This window comes from Pseudorasbora parva, chromosome 19 (genome assembly GCF_024679245.1).
Source record: "Pseudorasbora parva isolate DD20220531a chromosome 19, ASM2467924v1, whole genome shotgun sequence".
Taxonomy (NCBI): Eukaryota; Metazoa; Chordata; class Actinopteri; order Cypriniformes; family Gobionidae; genus Pseudorasbora; species Pseudorasbora parva.
The window spans coordinates 28,945,791-28,967,750 of NC_090190.1; the positions used below are offsets into that span (position 1 = coordinate 28,945,791).

The 21,960-nt window shown below is 38.1% G+C and overlaps 1 protein-coding gene across 2 annotated transcripts in view; it reads left to right on the forward strand.

Annotated features, from left to right (window-relative positions):
* The first annotated feature begins 13,211 nt into the window (after positions 1-13,211).
* The window catches only part of osbpl3a (oxysterol binding protein-like 3a), a 33,278-nt gene continuing 24,529 nt past the window's right edge, over positions 13,212-21,960 (forward strand). For both annotated transcript variants that reach the window (XM_067426016.1, XM_067426017.1), the window contains exon 1: positions 13,212-13,541. The gene's annotated coding sequence lies outside the window, so the exon portion shown is untranslated. The remainder of the gene's footprint in view (positions 13,542-21,960) is intronic.

Below are 21,960 nucleotides of genomic sequence, written 5' to 3' on the forward strand. Positions count from 1 at the left end.
TTTTCTTCGTTTTTTTCTCTCAGTGTTTTTTTTCTTCTTCTAATTATATGGTATAATTGTTCATCATTAAAATCTCCCTGCATTTAGATCTCTGCCTACCATCTTTGATTTCCCCCGTGTTCCATGACACCGTTATGTCATTCCAAACTGCGAGACCTCCGTTCATCTTTGATTATTTTATTTTTTGTATGAAATCCGAGCGTTCTTTGACCCTTCCATAGACAGCAATGTAATTACCACTTTCAAGGAGCAGAAAGGTAGGAAAGAGATTGTTAGAATCATCCATTTGACTACAGTGGTTCAACCTATGAAGCCACAAGAATACTTTTAGTGCGCAAAAAAACAAACAAAAATGATGACTTTATTCAACAATTTCTTCTAGTCTTCCGAGTTCTATGGCAGAACGGTGGCTCACCATTAGCCAATGCTGTTCACGTGAGCACCAAGACGCATGTGTGTGCTGCTTAAGTGTTCTGCTGTGGAACTCAAAAGCCCTTCACTGTATTTACACAATAAACTGTAAAGGAAATTAAGTTTGAACCACTGTAGTCACATGGGTGATTTAACTATATATTTCCTAACTTTCTGGGCCTTGAAAGTGGTAATAACACTGCTGTCTATGGAGGGGTCAGAGAGCTCTCTGATGTCAAATTTCTTAATTTGTGTTCCTAAAACGAACAAAGGTCTTATGGGTTTGGAATGACATGAGGGTGAGTAATTTAATGCCATTTTTCGAGGTACAAACACTCTAATTACTGGACCTTGCAATTCTCCAGGCCACCACCAGAGCTCACTGTTTCCTCAGAAGTAGTTCATAGTTATGGTAACATCTGCCCAGTGTTTAACCGGTCACTGGTGGATAGTAACTGATTACATGTAATCTGAATTACATAATCAGATTCCAAAAATGAAGTGCTTGTAATTGAATTATATTACATTTTTAAATACTTATAATCAGACTACTTTTGATTACATGACTAGCCTACATGTTATTCTAATAATGGCAGTAAATAATTGTCCCCCACACACCATCCTTCTTTTTCATGTTTTAAATTTTCCTTTTTAAAAAGGCATATTGTTTATATGCATTCAGATAAGGAAATTACACACAAATCTGCACACACACCAGCAACTTGTTAGGTGGCTATAGCCATATATAATTATATAATTACATGGAAATTTGAGAAGCCATAAAGCATTTGACACCTTTATTTGCTAAGTTTACTTTTAAGGAGTGTTTTCTTAACATTGCATGTCAAAAATTAACACCAATTTTTGATAAGCACATGTGAATTGTCACTCAGTAAGTCATTTAACCGTATCGCTATTGGAACGCTTTTCTCTTTCAAACACATTTTAATTATAATTTTATTTTAAAATGAATTTATTATAATTAAAACAAATGATGATTTATTTAACTTTTAGCTTTTTGTTAAACTCACAAACCCCCTGCAGTTCCTCTATGAACCATAATTTGGGAAACCCTGGTGTAATGTTTAAATCACTGTGTTGTCAATGAAAAATGTGAGAACTGTCATGCTCTAATTCATTGCAAACTTAGTACATTTATAAAAATTAAAGGTATAGTTCACCCAAAAATGAAAATTGGATGTTTATCTGCTTATCCCCAGGGCATCTAAGATGGTGTGTTTGTTTCTTCAGTACACTGTAAAAAATTATTTAGAAGAAAAGTTACCTGGTTGCCTTAAAATTTTGAGTTCATTGAAATAAAAAATTTGAGTTAATACAATTAAATTTTTTTGAGATTCGACAACCTTTATTAAAATATTATTAAAAGATTTTTTAAGCATATTGGGTAATTGTGTGTGTTTTATTTCTGATGACACAGTGAAATTGCGCTATTTTCATGATTTATCATTTTTTTTATGTGGTTCAGATACAATAATATTTTGAGTTACTATTTATTAAACAAATTTCCTTCATTGTATCAACATTTTTTTTTAATTTCAATAAACTAAAAATTTTAAGGCAACCAGGTTACTTACTTTTTTAAATTAAACCAACAAAAAAACAACAACATTTTTTTTTACAGTGTAGAACACAAATGAAGATTTTTAACTCCAACCATGCTCGTATAATGCATGTCAAATTAGACCCCACTGACATGCATTATTCGACCAACGGTTGAAGTTAAAAATCCTCATTTGTGTTCTACTGAAGAAACAAACACACCTACATCTTAGATGCCCCGGGGGTAAGCAGATACACATCAAATTTAATTTTTTGGGTGAACTATCCCTTTAATGTTTACAACTCGAGTTTAAATTTTTGTTTTATTATTTTAGTTTTTTTATGTCAGCCATCCGATAAAATGCCACACATTTGCCTATGTAAAGTAGCCTACTAGGTTGCTTATGCGTTGTATGTGTTTGGCATTATGTTTGTAAAATGTAACTTGTATTTAAGACCCTTTCAGAGTCAAAAACGGGTGCCTGATCTGGTGGGGCAGAGTGACGGAATATGTTTATGCTCATCATAATTAAATCTTAATCAGTTTAACATGAAGCAGTCATTTACACTGTTAAGGCAAAATAAACACTAGTGCGAGTGACATAATAAGAAAATAGAGCAAGTCATATTTTTCTATATGCTGTGTCATGGGAAACCACTATAGTTCAGTGCTATATAAACTTATAAACTTTCCCCAGAGCTGACAGTATGATGTCACTCCCTTCACTGCTTAAAGTTCTGTACTCTGGTATGTGTGAATGTGTCTATGTGTCTCTTTTCTAAAACATACCTTAGTCAGGTTCAGTGGTTTGGTGAATTCCACTGTAGGGAGGATTCTCTCTCTAGCATAAATGGGTGTTGTCAATGAACTAAAACCTATGTTGTTAAGGCAACCCTGGGATGACATGCAAAGGAGCAGATTTGTCTAGCAACATAAATTAATCATAGCACCATGCTGATGCGCAGTGAATAGACCTTATTCACAGCAGCGCCATCTTTGATTTTTAACAGGAATGAAAGCGAGGCCGTGAGGGATAGACAGTGGGTTGTACTACTATTTAATGTGTTTTTGGATTGGTCTGCTATACTGAACAATCGCTGAACTAACACTGCAAAAATGCCTTTCCAAGAAGTTTCAGTAGACAAAAAACTCTACAACATGAGCTGTTGGAAATGATAAGTGATCTAGGAGCTTTATACAGCTTTTTACTGTGTGTGCAATTTAAAACATGGTATGTCTATCCTTCACAGCCAGTCATGGCCCTGCTCTGAATAAGGTCTATAGAAAATGGATTCCCTCTTCGATTCATTATAATTTATGCCCTCACAATATAGAGATCAGGTGGTTAATCTGGCATATGGCAAGCCTTTTTAGCATAAAATATTCCCAGCATTATTAAGTGTTAATTGCAGTGTTAATTGCATTTTTTTACTAAGAAATTAGTTAGAGAGCTATATAATTTAATTATTGCAAGTAACAATTACAATTAGAGAGCTCTCTAATTCAATAACTAGTAACAATTATGATTAGAGCAGGGGTCTCAAACACGCGGACTACGGGCTACTGTATTTGTATTTAGGATGATATTTTGTGGCTCCTTACTTGACATCAAAGTTTAGTGTTAGTGCAGCCCGCACATTGTTCTGAAAAGCAACTTTTTGCTGAGTTATGTGTGCCACGCTTGCTGCCTCACTTACTTTGTGTGTGTGTGTGTGTGTGTGTGTGTGTATATATATATATATATATATATTTAGGGCCGGGACTCGATTAAAAAAATTAATCTAATTAATTAGAGGCTTTGAAATTAATTAATCGAAATTAATCGCATTTTAATCGCATATAAATACACTGACCTGAGAACAATGAGAAGTAATTTTTCACATGTATTTTTAGTATACCATTGAATAATGACTGAAAACATAAGCTTAATCAACAAAATATTGTTTATTTATTTCAGTCCAGCAGACCAGTGCAATGTTTGCCATTAAGTGTAGCAAAAGCATATTTGTGATATTTGAGGCTCGATGTGCTGCGGTGATACGCAAATTCCTTGTTGTATAGTTTGCACACATTGTACCATGCTCTTGACGACGCTTCTATCCTTTCGTTTTTTTAAACAAAATTTCCCATCCACGGGGCCAAGCAAAGCGGTCTCATCAGCTTCTTCGTTCATGTTCACGCATGCCCTGCGTCTCAATCAGCTCCCTATTCCCTAGTCAGGGCACTGATCAAGACATAAGTCAATGGGCTGACTCCCTAATCAGTGCCCAGATTGCCAATCAAATCAAAGTAGGCAGGGTTTAAATACTCTTTTGGGGTTGGCATGTAGGACGTGTTGCCCTTTTGCTCCGCGAGTTTGTGATTATTTTTACTTTTACTTCTACTAACACAGTTTCTTTTCACTAATTTGGCCGGTGCACAATTTTGTCAAGTACTTGGTCAGTTTCAGTGTGTTTTGGGGGAATTTCAACTGACTATGGCAGCTGCATGTGGAAACTCGGCTCGCGCGCCTCTCCCTCGACTGAGCCTGCATCGCCGCTGAAGGTGGTCATGAACCCCGAGTGTTCGCCCAATTTGGACAACCTCACGGCTATGTTAGACCAGTTGAAAGGGGACATTAGTGGCAAAATAGACTTGCTATCTTGCCAACTTCAAGCGTAAGCATTTCTTCGGTAAGAGAGGAGCTTAGGCACTCAATTGAACCGATGCAACAAAAACTTAGCTCCCATGATCAAGCTATCACGGAGTTGCAATGCACGTGCACTGACCACAGTGATCTGCTAACTTCACTGGATTCAACAGTTTCCATGCTGAAAGCCGAGGTTAAACTGCTTACCGATAAATTTGAGGACCTTGAGGGTAGAGTGAGGAGGAACAACATACGGCTGGTAGGGGTGCCAGAGGGGGACCGAGGGTGTGCGTCCAATTGATTGCCCAGCTGCTGAGGGACTCCCTCTGTCTAGAGGAGCTGCCTCTGCTCGATCGTGAGCATCGCACTCTCCGACCCAAACCCAGTGATGGTGGACCCTTTGTGATTCGTGTGCACTTTTTCCATGTGAGGAATGACATTTTACGCCGAGCCAGCGAAGCTTTCGGCTTCTCCACCAAGACAAAAGACTTTTTCTCTTTCCTGACTACTCTTCGTCAGTCGCGAAGAAACATGCTGCATTCACGGACATTTAGCGTCTGTTACATTCGTGCCCAGGAGTGAAGTTTGGATTGAGGTTTCCCTCGACTTTAAAGATCACTCTTTCCGGTGGAGCTACACACATCTTTGAAGACCCAGCCACTGCAATGGACTTTGTCAAGGCAAACTTGAAGTCTGGTTTCTCTTATGGAGCTACAGTTTGAAGGCGGCTGGCAGTTTGTTTGGTAAACCGGGGGTTAACTGAACCCGTTTTCTGTTGTTAAACTGTCCTGCATTAAGTTTGTGTCACCTGAAACAGTTTTCATATTTTGCTACTGTGTTTGTTTACATATTTATTATATGCTTTATTACAAACTTGCATGAGCAGTACCGGTTTGTGCTGTTAATGGAGCATATTAAGATGTTTTTGGTAGTTTGTGGGTTTTGTTCGCCAAATTACCTGACATGTCCACACATCTACTTATAATAGGGGGTGACTTTAACTGTTGTCTTAATCCTGTATTGGATCGTTCTTCTACTAGGCCAGGTGTTCCCTCAAGGTCTTCCAAGACCATTTTATCCTTTATGAAGGAGTTCTCGGTCTCTGATCCCATGGCGCTTTCTTAATCCGTCTGGTAAAACATATTATTTTTCTCTCATGTACATCACTCCTTTTCTCATATTGATTATTTTCTCTTAGACAACCGTTTTCTCCATTCTGTCCAATCTTGCTCTTAAGATACTATTCTAATATCAGATCATATTCTAATATCAGAACGTACGTGCCTCCCATGGCATCTTAATTCGCGCTTACTATCTAATGAGGATTTTGTTAAGTTTGTTTCTAATCAAATTGACTTTTTTCTTATTACCAACAGAACTCCAGGGATCTCAGCCTCCCTTTTGTGGGAGACTTTGAACGCATACATTAGAGGTGAAATTATCTCCTACAGCAGCTATGAGAACAAACAAAGGATTTTTTTTTTTAAAGAATTAAGATTACGAATCTCCCAGCTTGATAATATCTATGCTTCCTCCCCATCCCCTAACTTATATAAAGATCGTCTCTCTCTTCAGGCTGAGTTTGATGTTCTTTCTACTAAAGAGGTTGAGGAGGAAGAGGTCTTATTTAATGCTAAATATTGTTATTATGAATCTGGGGATAAGGCGTCCAAACTTTTGGCCCATCAGCTTCGACAGGCCTCCTCCTCTCAGCAGATTCCACAAATTAATACTCCTTCCGGTGTCACAACCGGTCCTAAAAAAAATTAATGATCAGTTTAAACGATTTTACTCCACTTTATATACTTCTGAGGTTATGTGTGATCTGTCTGCCCTGGATAGTTTTTTTGATTCCCTGGAGTTGGTTAAGGTAGAAGATATTGCTGAGCGGTTAGAGGTCCCAATCGCCATAGATGAACTTAATCGTGCAACATTTTCTATGCAGTCTGGAAAATCTCCAGGCCCGGACGGTTTTCCGACCGAGTTTTACAAACATTTTTTTTGACATATTAGCTCCAGTTTTGATAGATATGTTCAATGAATCTCTTGCTCTTTCTAAATTACCTCAGACCCTAAACCAGGCCCCCATATCTTTACTCTTTAAAAAAAATAAGGACCCTCTGTCCTGTTCAGGTACCATCCAATTAGTCTATTATCTGTAGATGTAAAACTTCTGTCCAAATTATTAGCTCTGCGATTGGGATCAGTTTTGCCCTTGATCATTTCTCCTGATCAGACAGGTTTTGTCCAGAAAAGACATGGATTCTTTAATCTTAGGCGACTTCTTAATATGGTTTATAATACTTCTATGTCAAATGGGGTGGAAGCTGTGATCTCATTAGACGCGGAGAAGGCTTTCGATAGAGTGGAGTGGAACTACCTTTTTTACGCTTTGGAGAAATTTGGTTTTGGCCAAGAGTTCACTTCTTGGATCAAGTTACTCTATTCTTCCCCTGTGGCTTCAGTCAGATCTAATGACACCCATTCAGATTATTTCCCTTTGCACCGCTCCACTCATCAGGGCTGTCCTCTGAGTCCTCTCTTATTTGCTGTTGCTATTGAACCTTTGGCTATTGTGCTTCGTTCAGAGCCACACATCACTGGAATAACTCAATATTGTTTTGAACAGAAGGTCTCCCTCTATGCCGATGACTTATTATTATATGTGTCCAATCTCTCTGTCTCAGTTCCAGCGGCTCTTGACATCCTTAGATCATTGGTCATGGTCAGATTTCAGGTTATAAACTAAATTTGGACAAGAGTGAGCTGTTTCCTTTAAATCAAGGTGCCCAAAATGTTGCTCAGGGTTTCCCATTCAAAATGGTTGAAAATTTGGCTTTAAATACCTTGGTATCCAGATTAGAGACCAATTTAAAGATTTGATTGATTAACATTTTTGCCCTTTGTTAGATCAGATATGGATGGACTTTCAACGGTGGTCACTGTTGCCTCTTTCCCTTGTGGCCAGGGTCAATTCTGTTAAGATGAATATCCTCCCCAAATTGTCATATCTCTTCCAATGCATACCTATCTTTCTCCCTCAGTCCTTTTTTCATAAACTAGACAAATTAATCACTGAGTTTATATGGAACAAAAAGGTCCCTCATATGCGAAAGGAGTTGTTGCAGAGACCTAAGACCTTTGGGGGCTTGGCCCTTCATAACTTTATTACTGGGCTTCCATCCTTAGAGTAATTCAGCTTTGGACTTCTCTGGAGGGGGCACCAGTTACTCCTACATGGTTTAAATATGGAGATGTTTTCTGTTAAACCTGCTTCGTTGACCGCTCTCATTCATGCTCCTCTTAGTTTCTCTCCCTCCCTTCTGTGCAATAATATCTTAGTTAAATCCACTTTTAAAAATTGGAAGCAATTTAGACGTTATTTTGGTCTACAGACCTTCTCTTTCTTAGCACCCTTATCCGCTAACCCTGTTTTTCAGCCTTCCTTAATCAATGGAGCTTTTTCTTTGTGGTCTGACCATGGCATCAAGGTATTTAGGGAATTGTTTATTGATGGTACATTTGCATCTTTCCAACAACTCTCCGATAAATTCCATTTGCCTAGACAGCATTTTTTTAGATATCTTCAAGTTCATAGTTTCATTCGCAATCTTAGCCCCAATATTCCAAATCTCCCAGAGGCTTCTCTAATTGACTCCTTTTTAACCCCATTGCCAACCATTAAGGGTGGCATTTCAAGTTTATACAATCTTATTTATTCTTTGCAGCTTACCACGCAGCATAAAATTAAAACCCAATGGGAGGATGATCTAGGGGAGGGGATCTCCGAGGAGCTGTGGGATGCCATTTTGCGTGGTGTTCACTCCTCTTCTATTTGTGCTAGACATGGTCTGACCCAGTGCAAAATTCTACACCGCACCCATCTCACTCAAGTTAGGCTCTCCAAAATCTATAATGATGTCGATCCCATGTGCATTAGATGTCATCAGGCTCCAGCTACCCTTGTCCATATGTTCTGGTCTTGCCCTTCACTATTTAATTTTTGGACGCAGATATTTAACTCTATCTCTATTTGTTCGGGGGTTCAATTCGATCCAACAGCATGTACCGCCTTGTTTGGGGTTTTACCTCCTACTTTGCAGCTTCCTAAATATAAAGCTGACTTTGTAGCCTTTGTCTCCTTATTGGCTAGACGTTTGATTTTACTGAGGTGGAAGTCCCCTGTGCCGCCTTCTCACTCGTCTTGGATCAGAGACATCCTTCAGTTTGTGAAGCTGGAGAAAGTTAGGTGCTCGAGACATGGTCCGCTTGCAAAGTTTAAAGGGGGGGTGAAACACTCAGTTTCAGTCAATCTCATGTCAATCTTGAGTACCTATAGAGTAGTATTGCATCCTTCATATCTCTGAAAAGTTTTTAATTTTTTTATATTTATAAAAGAAATATGGGCTGTACCGAGTCTTCCCGGAAAAAACCGAGCGCCTGGAGGCGTATCGTGTGGGTGGAGCTAAAGAAGGACGAATGTGCAAAGCAGTGACGTCCTCAAGCGTGGAGAAACCTTGCTATCGATCTCAGCTAATAGATATGATCAAGAATCTAATTCGGAGGCTGAAATAGAAACAGCAACAGCAGTACGTCCATCTCTGTGGTATGTACTGTATTTAGTGGCCTGTCAGCATTTGTGTGTGTTTACTCGCAGTTTATGAGGACATGATTCGGTTTATGGACTATTGTATGCGACTAAACCTTAGCAGTAGCAAGCAAAACAGTTTTGCACGTCAGACTAGTGTAACGTTATACATAGAACAACAAGGAAGTCTGTTAGCGCATTTGAATGACGAAGCACGCGATCGTGTCGTTTACTGATATTTACTCACGCGACGATAAGCAACAGCACAGACATTTGAAGCAGTTTTACTCACTGGCTGCTTCCAAAGCAGGACCGAACCTTGACCGCTCCGTCAAAAACACACTTCTTGGAGTGTGGAGATCCACTTTGCGATGCGACTGAAGCGATGTTGTGAAGCTTCCCGTCATTTCTGCGTTCAAATCGGTTCAAATGCAGCGCTGCCTTCCCGGAATGCTGTGCTGAAGCGTTGAAGTCGCTTGATGTCAAAGTGGAGGAATGAAGTGGAGCGCGGCGCGGACTATAACCGACATAAGTGTTCACGGACGACTGGATCTGCAGCTTGAGAGCAGTGTTTATGGGCGTGCATTTCCTCTCTCGCTCTAGTCACGCGCGCACGCACCGTACCGGGAGAAGAGCCCGTACGGCCCATACAAGGACCTTCCGCTCTATTAACGTCAAGCTGAGCCATACTCTAAAAAAACTCTCCGAAACTTGTGAGAAACCGGAAGGAGTATTTTTAACACAGAAATACTCCATCAAACGTCCAACATTAGTTTTTGAAACTTTGTCTATGTTTAGGATGGGAATCCAAGTCTTTAACAGTGTAAAAATCTCAGTATGCATGAAACAGCATCCCCCCCCCCCCCCTAATTACTAGCCACCCTGATTGTATACTAATTGTCACTTTTTTTCCTTTTTTTCTTGTGTGAATTTGTGGCATGGATGTTTTTATTCAATTTCTATTTTATCTCTGGGTAATTGAACATACTGGGCTTTTATTTTGCAGTTTATTTTGGGTGACCATTTTGTGTTGTGTTGTTCTGTTTATTTGTTCTTGAGGGTTGTTGTTGTTTTTTGTGGGGTTTTTTTATTTATATATATATATATATATATATATATATATATATATATATATATATATATATATATATATATATTTATATATATATATATATATATATATATATATATATATATATATATATATATATATATATATATATTTTGTTGTTGTTGTTAGTTGTTTTGGACACTGTTTTGACTCTCGAACTGTTACCTCTTGATTTTGTTATGTCACTGGAAAATCAATAAACAAATGTTTAAAAAAAAATTCTCTATTGGTTTGTGCAGTTTTCACACGCACACGCACACATGCACACACTCACACACTCACACACACACACACTGAACTTTTGAGACTATTTACTAAAAGTCTACCACCAGACCACCGGGGAACTCAAATATTAGCAGCGGATACATTTATTCACTCATGCGAAGAATCTTGGGACTAATAATATGAAGCACAATAATGCAAATATTTTTTGCAAATAGTCCCAAATAGATTATTTCCCAACTAGAATTAGACCTAGAATTCCGTTCACTGTTCTGTTTGACCTGGTTACGGCCTTGCTTTGAATTAAGTCTATTGTTTTAAATAAAATCATTCATTACTTCATTATTACATAATGATTTAATTTCTATAGGCTATATTTAAAAAAAAAAATCTAGTAGTAGGCAAGAGAAGCCAAAGTTCATGTTCACAAAGAATTGTTCAAATTCAGAGGAACAGTTCATGTTCAGAAGAAAAATTCATGTTGAAGAACTTGTTAATAATTAAGATTGAGAAGATTGGATCAGTTGTACTTCTTCTTTTTTGTGTGTGTGGAATACTTGATGCGGCCCAGCCTGATCCCGAATCTACCTCCAGCGGCCCCCAGGTAAATTGAGTGTAAGACCTCTCCCTGGATTAGAGAGATCTCTAAGTGGGATTTTTACTATAGTAAAATATCAATTGTAGAGCTCTGTAATTAAAAATGAATGGAAGCCAACAGAGCTTTTCTTATTGCAAAATGTACATTAACACAGGGAACAAACAACAAGACACTTCAATTGGGATTAACACAGAGAGTTTGAATTTAAATAGGAATAATAATAGAAAACAATAGTTTCTCTAATCAGAGAGCTATCTGATCGTGAAAAGACCAGGTGTAACTGCCCTCTGAAATAGAAATCTAGACGCACCCTAGCAGCAGCAAGTCTAATCTGCCGCGAGTATCATCTAGCAACTCTCAATACACGTCTGATCTGTAAAAACCAAACTCTGGTCAGGCCAATCACAGTTTCTAGAGTCGGTGGGCGGGGCTTAACATAATGACGGCCGAGTTGCGCTTGCGTGCTACTAGTAAACACGGCGGTCTTTCGATTCAGCTTTGACCGTGACTCTGAAAGACCTGGAGTTAAGCTTTTCTCTGAGAAAAGAATAAAGAACGGCACTGATGTCATTCTTAAAAAGGGAAGATGTGTTCGGAGTTTTGCCAACCGGATATGGCAAAAGCTTAAACTGTCTACTAGCTCCGCTTCACGTTGCTCTGGTTGGTTGTAGCGCTATCCTATTGCATGCAGAGGGAATTTGAAAGACAACCGTTTATCCCGCCCCTCGGATTGAGCCCTGTCAATGGTGAGTTTCCAGACCAAACATCTTAATGTTGGTCTGACTTGTCAGGCTATTTGGTCAATTCCAGATTAAACTGAACAAGTCTAAATGCATCTGGTTGTTAAAACCACATATGTAAATTTTACTCCTGCCAACAATGCTAAAAAAATAAACGTATGAAAGTGTTATAGGCTATATGACATGGTATATGAAAGCATTAATGCACTTTTCATATATTTTCTTAACTTTTATTGAAAATAAATGCCTTTCCAATCTAACATGATGGGAAAAGGGAGTAGTAAGTTCTGCAAAAGGCGGATTCAAACCTCTGGACGGGTCGACTTGCATTAAAATTCTGCCATGTGGCTTACCTCTTCACTATTGCCTATGTAAATAACTTAGCATCTTCTGTAATTTTGTGGCTTTACCAGATGTAAACAAGGCGGCCTATTTGCACTTAATGTAAAATGGCATCTTCCTCAGTAAAAAGCTTTTTTATTTTTTTTTGCTTTCGACACCCATTAATCTGCATATAGCGTGGGAATTATAAATCAATTTATATCCATTTTGCAGAAATGGATTTATGTGACCAAGTGTAAACGGAATCATTTTGATAAATCAGATCATGGGGGTCGGAACCATTGTGTGTGGGTGGGACAAGACCCAACAACTTTTTACGACCAATGATATTGGATCCATTCACTTTTATTGTCTCTAATTCAGCACATGTCTTTAACTACCCCTAACCGATAAACACTTTTTTATTGACAATAAATGACTTTCTATTTAAATGATTCAGTGATTTCTTTAAGTTTGTCTGGCCCAATCAGACGTTTAGTAAACAGCAGTATATGTAAACGGCATCTACTCCAGTAAAAAAAAAAAGCTGAGAGAGAGGACCTTCCCACATTTGTTTTCCTTCCGACGCCCATGAATCAGATAGCTAGATGATCAGTAAAAACACATGAAGTGGCAGGTGTAAAAAGGCACTGTAATGCTAACTAATTGAATAAGAGAGCTCTCTTATATTGTAATTGCTACTACTAATCAAATGAAAAGCTCTCTGATTGTATTTGTTTCTAGTAAGAATTTAATTGTACAGCTCTTTTATTTAATTCTTCTAATAGGCATACAAATTCAGTTATGACAAGCAATGCTGGGAACATAAGCTAAAACGGCTTGCCATACAAACAGGCAGGCAGATACATGGAAAGACTGCTTACCTGGGCGTAGCCTACCTGAATTACGTAATGGTCTCTGTTGCGTTTTAAAATGCAGTCTCTCTATAGGGCGACATGCCACTCTTACGTGGATTTTCATTTGCTCCCTAAACGTCAATCACGATGATGCCCCACCCCCTCCTGCTCGCCTCACCGCGGAACTCAAAACACAGCTTCGAGGTTCAAACCTGAGCTGGAAACAGTAAACTTAAAACTTGCGGTTGCCGTCGCCTCCACCTTCCCCTTCATTCTCGGATTACAGCGGTGCGTCACGGACATTTCGCTCACGATAATCTTCTCAGAAGCGAAGTTACCTAAGATCTGACTTCGGCAGGTAGAAGAACAGGGATGGTGAAACCGGTGACAGTCACTTGGTCCAAAGTATAAATGTGCTGATAAAGAGTTTATAAGTGAACCGTCTGTGACACGACGACAGAGCCGCCGAGCCACGCTGTCACTGAACCTGGGCTGGCAAACTGGTAGGCACTGAGTTTGTGTTCATTTTACACAGGGAGACCTTTTATATTTAAATGATAAAACAAGTCATCATAGCTTTATGTAAAATAAGTATTGTAATTGATTCATAGCCACTGTTACCGTGTGTGAGACCTCCTTTTGACATTCCGTGAATGTGCATCCAAAACATGTATATAGTAATGCTGCCTTCACCAACTATCGGAAATTTCCTACTTCCCACTTCTTAGGTCGTGATTACGAGTTCGTCGCATTCAAATTTTGACTCAGAGCGCAGGGCATTCGTGTCTAATTTTGTTTTTAACGTTACCTAGAAAACTTACGATCATTCAGATAGCACGTAAGGCATTGTTAAAGTGTGTTTTGTTAATATCTCAGCCTCGATAGCCAATCTTTCGCCTTGGAAACCCTGAAAACTTCCTGTCCTCATCATGGGTAGACTGACTCATCGATAGGCCTAATTTGACACATTTGTTCCTTTACTAAATCTTTTTCTCTAACTGTTTGAGACACCGCAAGCTCTTCTGTTTTGAGGTTGAAGATTTTAGAAGTCCTCGGGTCACAATTCACTTTCGTTTGTATGGTGTCATTTAGCCTGTGATTAGTTTGTTAAGAGTCATCGGCACATCGCGTTGCTGTGGCAACAACAAGGGACCCACACACAAGCGTTTTGATGGCGGCACGCACGGATGCAAATATTGTGTGTATTCATTTATTTTCATTGCATGTAGTTCTGTTATTATCTAATGTTAGAGAACTGGAGACGTCGTAAAATGTTGCTCCCCATCATTACTTTAATGTGGCTAAGTTCAACTTCAGGTGGTTTTTAAATGATTGTATTGACTGAAAGAGACAGTTCGCCCAAAATGAAACAAACGTCTGTCATCATTTTGTTTACCATTATGTTGTTCCAGTATGGTTTTCTTTCTTCTGTGAAGGCAAAAGGAGATGTTAGGCAGAATGTATAAGGGACTGACAGCTTCAGTTACAATCCACTTTTATTTCTTTCATACAATGAAAGTGAAAGGTTGCTGATGTTGTCATTATACAAACTAACATTGTATACCACCGCTTGCACCATAAATGCAAATATTGTGTTGCGTCATCCATTGAAGTTGACACCTCAATGTATGTAGTTTTTATTTATTTATTTATCTTGTTAGACAAGGAGGAACACTTTCAAATATTGTTCCCTGTCATATTTGTCACAGTTTCTGGGGTTTATTGGGACTTTCATGGTGCTTGAGGTGGTTTGAAGTGGGTTTGAAACACGTGTATGGCATATGAGCTGTTTTTATAGGTTTTTTCCAAATGTACTCATGCAAAATCATATTGTAAAACAAACTGCTGTGTTTTACAATATAATATAAAACATATATGTGGCCTTCTTTCAGAGTTGAAAATTATAGTAGATGTCATGTGCAATTTGAGAAAGTGAAAGAGATTCAAATAAAAGGAATGTTGGCCTTGTCACAATAAGGATTATGAAAACACAATAATTGTGGTAAAATGAAACTTTCACTCTTTGTTACATTTATAAAGCACTTTTTTTAGGTACTCAAAGCGCTTTATATATAGGGGGAATCTCCTCAACCACCACCAATGTGCAGCATCCACCTGGATAACGCGACGGCAGACATATTGCGCCGGAACGCCCACCACACCAGTTCCTATTGGTGGAGAGGAGACAGGGTCAAAGCAAATCAGTATATGGGGATGATTAGGAGGCCATACTGGTCAGAGGCCACAGAATGGTTAAACATTGCAATTAATCCACTAATCACGTGTGCTGAACCGTGGGGCCTGGACCATACAGATCACATATCAACTAGGTTCCATTTAACCTCTATAATTTTGTTGACTGTTTGTAAAAACAATTTTTTTTTTTAACATTGTGTCATATTACGTCACGAGAGGGAGCTGCTGTTTGCCTGTTTCTGCACTGGCTCAGTGCAGAATAGGTTGGAATTCAGAGTCAGTCTATTCTCAGTAGTTTTTCTATAGCAATGTATCATCAATTTCAATTTATCATATTGTGTCCAGCCTGTCAGGACATCGAGTCTACCGAAATTTAGGAAACCTGCATGGTGGTGTTTTGTGCAGTTGAAGATGGGACTTCACTTCTGCATCTGCCTCAAAACACACACACAGTGGTGTGAATAGCGTTCACTTTAGACTGGAAGATTATCATCCCGGCGATTAGTGTTGTAGTACTCGAGATCGGTCTTGGTCTCGAGACCGGTCTCGAGACCACTTTTTAAAGGTCTTGGTCTCGTCTCGGTATCGACCGCATTTTTACTCGGTCTCGTCTCGGTCTCGGGCGAAGATGACTCAGGATTTTGTCTCAAGACCGGTCAAGACCACAGCTGAAGGCATATAAAGAGCAGAGAACTCCACCCTGCGCACTCTCTCTGTCTTCAAAATAAGCACATACTTGATACTCTGATACTTCACATATTAAGCTAAATCAAAAGTTCAGAAAACCGAATCCATGTTGAACGTTGCGCGTTCGGACAACTGTTTTGAAGTACCGCTCGGTGTGAATTGAGCTCAAAAAACGTTTGACCAGCTAAACAGCTGACATAAATCATACATTAAATAAACAGGAAACAATTTCTATCCAGTTATGAAGTGTTTTCAGTGTGACAAACCTTCCGCGATGTTCTGACAGCCGTGATTCACACACAACGGGTCTGCTAATGTCCGATTCACGACCAAATGACTCATTTGAACCGAATCATTTTAACGACGGTAATAAGAACTGATCTGTTCAACAATGAACTGAACGAATCAGTTTAATCATTTACTCAGAACACCTCAGAAATGAGAACACAAGCGTGCTTACCCAATTTAGCAAGAGTGGAGAGTAAGATTTATTAGTTTTAACTATCCACAGTATTTCAGCTTATGTATGTTGAATTTGTAGTAAAATAAATAGTCTAAAATCATTTAGTTTAGACTGGAGTGAGGTGAAAACAGAACAAAGTTTTTTGTTAGCTAGCTGATCATTTTATTAAATTGTATATGGCAGAAAATGTGGCTATTTGTAAACTGTTAATGCTATTTCTAAAATTGATATGATTATATACCAAAACAATTCAACCTGTTGGAACAAAAGAAACATCAAGATAAGAGATCATACATAATATGAGATATAAACATAAGATAATAAAAATGATTGTTTCGTTGCATTTAAAAAAAAAAATGGTGTGGGGGGTGGGGGGTCTGTCAGCCACCACCAAAGACCATTTTTGACCCAGGAAAAACCCTGCACATGTGAGATATTTGTTAAATCAAACTGTAGTTAATCAAAAAATGCAAGTACAGGGTTTCTTTTCCTTGTTGTTGCACAATAAAGCTGCACAATAACATTTTCAAATTGTAAATGAAAAATATGTACATATGTAAAATAATTTGCTTAAGCAGCATACTAATGCATATCTGTATGATACATATTCCACCTCCTGTTATTCACATTCATTTAAGACATAATGGACTGTGTCTGAGATTAATACCTCATCCAGATTAGCATTCTTAGGGAACTTTGAGTTTTAAAATGGGAGTGAGCGCTTTTCACAAAACAAAACACAAAACGCTGTCAGTGTCAGTTTGGTGTTTGTGTCCACCATAGACTGTAAACAATATGGACACGTCGTCTTCAGTGCCTCCCATTGACGGAAAGTTAAGTGTTATTTGCTTATAGAAGAAAAAGATTAATTCCCACAAAGCTGCAGTGCCTTTTGATTATTTGATCAAAACTTCTCTCATGGTACACTTACACACCCACACATACGAGAGAAGTGCCAATCATATGCATATTCCACATTTTATCATAAGTGGGGACATGCATTGGTCTCGGTCTTGACTCGGTCTCGGCCTGTCTTGGTCTTGGTCTTGACTCGGTCTCGGCCCTTCAAAGTCTTGGTCTTGTCTTGGTCTCGGCCCTTCAAAGTCTTGGTCTTGTCTTGGTCTCGGTTTAGGTGGTCTTGACTACAACACTACCGGCGATATGATGGAGTTCAACATTGTAATATACTCTTGTAAAGGATTATATTAAAGGAATAAGCATCCACACGTGATGCTTCTTTGCCGTTGTTTTTACATGAATCAATTTCAACATTGATGAATACAAAGTATGTATCATATACATTAACACAAATGCACAGTCATTTGTTCATTCTAGATGACCAATACCTGCTTTGCTATTACCTGATACATGATAATATTCTGTAGCTAACGTGAGTATATCTATAATCTAACACTGGTCTCTCACCGAGACACCTGCTCTGTTGTTCTTCTCACACAACAACTCAATTTGTCTCCTAATCGTTGTTCTGTCTAATCCTGGCCTGTCCCTAATTGTGTCATAATTGTATGGTTGTGGTCTGCCATATGATTATTATTAAAGGGGGGGGGGAACACTCAGTTTCAGTCAATCTTGAGTACCTATAGAGTAGTATTGTATCCTTCATATCTCCGAAAAGTCTTTAGTTTTATTATATTTATAAAAGAAATATGGGCTGTACCGGAAAAAAAACGAGCGCCTGGAGGCGTATCGTGTGGGCGGAGCTAAAGAATGACAAGCGCGCAAAGCGGTGACGTCCTCAAGCGTGGAGAAACTCATGGCTATCACAGATAATGATCCAGAATCATTCGGAGGCTGAAATAAATTGAACGGGAGAAACGGCAACAGCAGGTTGTCCGTCTCTGTGGTATGTACTGTATTTTTTGGCCTGTCAACATTTGTGTGTGTTTACTCGCAGTTTATGAGGACATGATTCGGTTTATGGACTATTGTATGTGATTAAACCTTTGCAGTAGCAAGCAAAACGGTTTTGCACATCAGACTAGTGTACATAGAACAACAATAGAGTCCATTAGCACATTTGAATGACGAAGCACGCGATCGTGTCGTTTACTGATGTTTACTCACGCGACGAGCCAACAGCACAGACATTTGAAGCAGTTTTACTCACCGGCTGCTTCCAAAGCAGGACCGAACCTTTATCGCTGGGACCGCTCCGTCAAAAACACACTTCTTTGGTATGATTTGGTGAAGTCCTGACAGCAGTGAATGGTGGAGATCCACTTTTGCGTCGCGACTGAAGCGATGTTGTGAAGCTTCCCGTCATTTCTGCATTTTAATCGGGTCAAATGCAGCGCTGCCTTCCCGGAATGCTGTGCTGAAGCGTTGAAGTCACCCATAGGAATAAAGTGGAGCGCGGCGCCTGGATCGACTGGATCTGCAGCTGAGTGTTTATGGCCGTGCATTTCCTCTCTCGCTCTAGTCACGCGCGCGCACCCTACCGGGAGAAGAGCCCGAATGGCCCATACAAGGACCTTCCGATCTATTAACGTCAAGTCGACCCATACTCGAAAAAAACTCTCAGAAACTTGTGAGAAACCGGAAGGAGTATTTTTAAAACAGAAATACTCCATCAAACGTCCAACATTAGTTTTTGAAACTTTGTCTATGTTTAGGATGGGAATCCAAGTCTTTAACAGTGTAAAAAGCTCAGTATGCACACTGTAAAAAATTATTTAGAAAAAAAGTTACCTGATTGCTTTAAATTGAAATAAAATTTTTGAGTTAATACAATGAACATTTTTTGAGATTCGACAACCTTTATTAAAATACTATTAAAAGATTTTGTAAGCATATTGAGTAATTTTGTGTGTTTTATTTCTGATGACGCAGTGAAACATGCCAAATAGTGCTATTTTCATGATTTATCTAATTTTTTTTGTGGTTTAGTTACAATAATTTGTTTCTAAACCACATAGTTTAACCACATAGAGTTTCTATTTATTAAGCAAATGTCCTTCATTGTATCAACTCAAATTTTTAATTTCAATAAACTCAATAAATTTTAAGGCAACCAGGTTACTTCCTTTTTTAAGTTAAAACAACAAAAACCAACAATATTTTTTTACAGTGCATGAAAAAGCGTTTCACCCCCCCTTTAAATATTGATCCTATCATTTTTAGATGCAGAAGTAAAATCTAGTTCCTACATTGTTTTTCTCTACAATGACTCACTAACGTCTGCAATATGCCCTTTAAGTATAAGGATTCATTTATATTTAATGTGAACAGTAAGACTATGCAGTATTATATGCAGTTATTTTACATGATACATTTTTTAGTTTTAGGCTATTACTTATCTGAATACTTTTACTTCGTATATCTTCCTGAAAAACTTGATTTGTATTTTTGTTTGGTTTTATTTATTTGTCTGTTTTGTGTGTAATTAGTTTATTTTTTCTGATTTTATTGCTGACTGTTTAGTGTTTACTTGTTTTATGTAGTTACTTTGAAGACCTTTCTTCTTACATTAGTTAACCTAGTATTACTTTTCGCGGAAGTTTCAACATTTGTGAACGTGAGCTGATACTTAAAAGGACTCGTATCGTAAAATACGGCTCACCCACCAATAATTGTTAGCTGTGATTTTCAAAAATAATCGTGATTATGACATGATATTATGGATATTGCCGTAATCAAGCAGCCCTATTACATGAGGTTGTGTAGGCCGGTATCTAACCAATATAATTCATTTGGTAAGCTTTCATTGCCCCTTACTAAATCATGTGACTGAAGCAATACACCCTTGGGCACCCAATACGATTGACTATTGTGAATTCTTGATCATTCACACACCCAGTATCAATGTTGTAGCTGTGTTGCTTATGTCTGGCTGTCAGGTTTTACGCTTAAATGGTTTTTAATTGTAACAGAAAACCCTCAAGAGTGGTCTGGTTACAGTTCTACAGGTCAGACCTGAATATGTAACGGGTTATATATATATATAAGGATTTCAGAAGGATCATGTGACACTGAAGACTGGAGTAATGATGATAAATTCAGCTTTGATCACAGGAACACATTACACTTTACTATACATTCACATAGAAAAATGTTATACATTATATGTTTTACATTATAATATTTCACAATATTGCTGTTTTTACTGTCATTAATTTTGATCAAATAAATGCAGCTTTGGTGAGCAGAAGAGACTTCTTTTAAAATCAAGAAATGTTGATTTCTTTCAAACATTAATCAGAGGTTTTATTTAGGTGGAAATACAATTACATTTTTTGCATTCAATTCAACTGTTTAATTATTTTCTAATTAAAAACAAAATGTAGGCTACACAACTTGAAACTGAAAGCTATGTACTCCGTCCAAAACATGCAGCATGTCAGACAAGATTTTCACACTAAACCATAGCGCATTCTCAAATCAATTCATTCATAAAAAGGTTACCGAGCAACTGATGAGTACATTTTAGCACAGATTTTTCTTGCTCTGCAATGCAGTGCTGTCAGAATCAATCCATGCATTTATTAGAAAACGCAACATTTTTCAGTTTATTTAGTAATTGTTAGCCATTTTGCGATTTCAATCCTCATAAAATAACATTTAGCAAAAAAGTCATTTCATGTGGTCTTGGGGAACCCCTGGTGGCCAAGGGGCCCCTAAGCAGTTTAGTTTGCTTATACCTTGGGCCTCATAACAGTATCTTTAATATGCTTTTGTGCCACTGTTCCCACAGCCCTCACCCTACAGCCCTCGCCCATTTACTGGAATGACAAAATTATGTGATGTTAATGATTGACTTGTACAGAGCCCGGTCCTCATATTTTGTGTGTCTTTGTGAGTGTCTTTGTGTTTTCACATACCATAAAAGTCAGTATAGACAATGGCAGTTTCCATTGTTTTTGGTTTTGTTTGGCATTACAACTAACTCTGATCATACTGTGTTGGCGTTCTCTATGTTTACATCATTACTCACCCTCATGAGACAAGGCAACCTGTGCTCAATGTCATGCAGAGTGTAGCACTCTACAACAGGGATCAAGGCCGCCAGGATGTTTGCTAATAGTAAATCGCTGCTCGCATATTTCAAACTTTTTTATTACCCCAAAGTAAAGAACCAAAAGAACTTCGCCGTGAGCATATCAGGGCCTTAAAATGTAAAGTACTGGCTCGGAAATCTAATTAATATAAGTTTGGGGCCCCTAAGATAAAGAAATTGATACTTGTATTCAGCAAAGATGTTTTAACGCGATCAAAAGACTCACATTGTTACAAAGATTTTTTTTTTAAAATAAATGTATATATATAATATATAAATAAATACCTTTATAATAAATTTAAAATTTTAATATTACATTTTTTTTAAAATTTTAAATATTGAATCACTGTTTCTGCAAATAATATTATACAACATTGATAATATTAAGAGCAACAAATCAGAATTAATAATAAAATTTGTATGCACCTCTCAATTATCTAAAAAGATTGAGGTATACAATACAACATTTAGAAATGCGAAACAAATAGAATTAGCCAAAGAACGCATCCCTTCTGTGATGTGATGGCTGTTGAAAATTAATCTTTGCTGTCACAAGAATTAA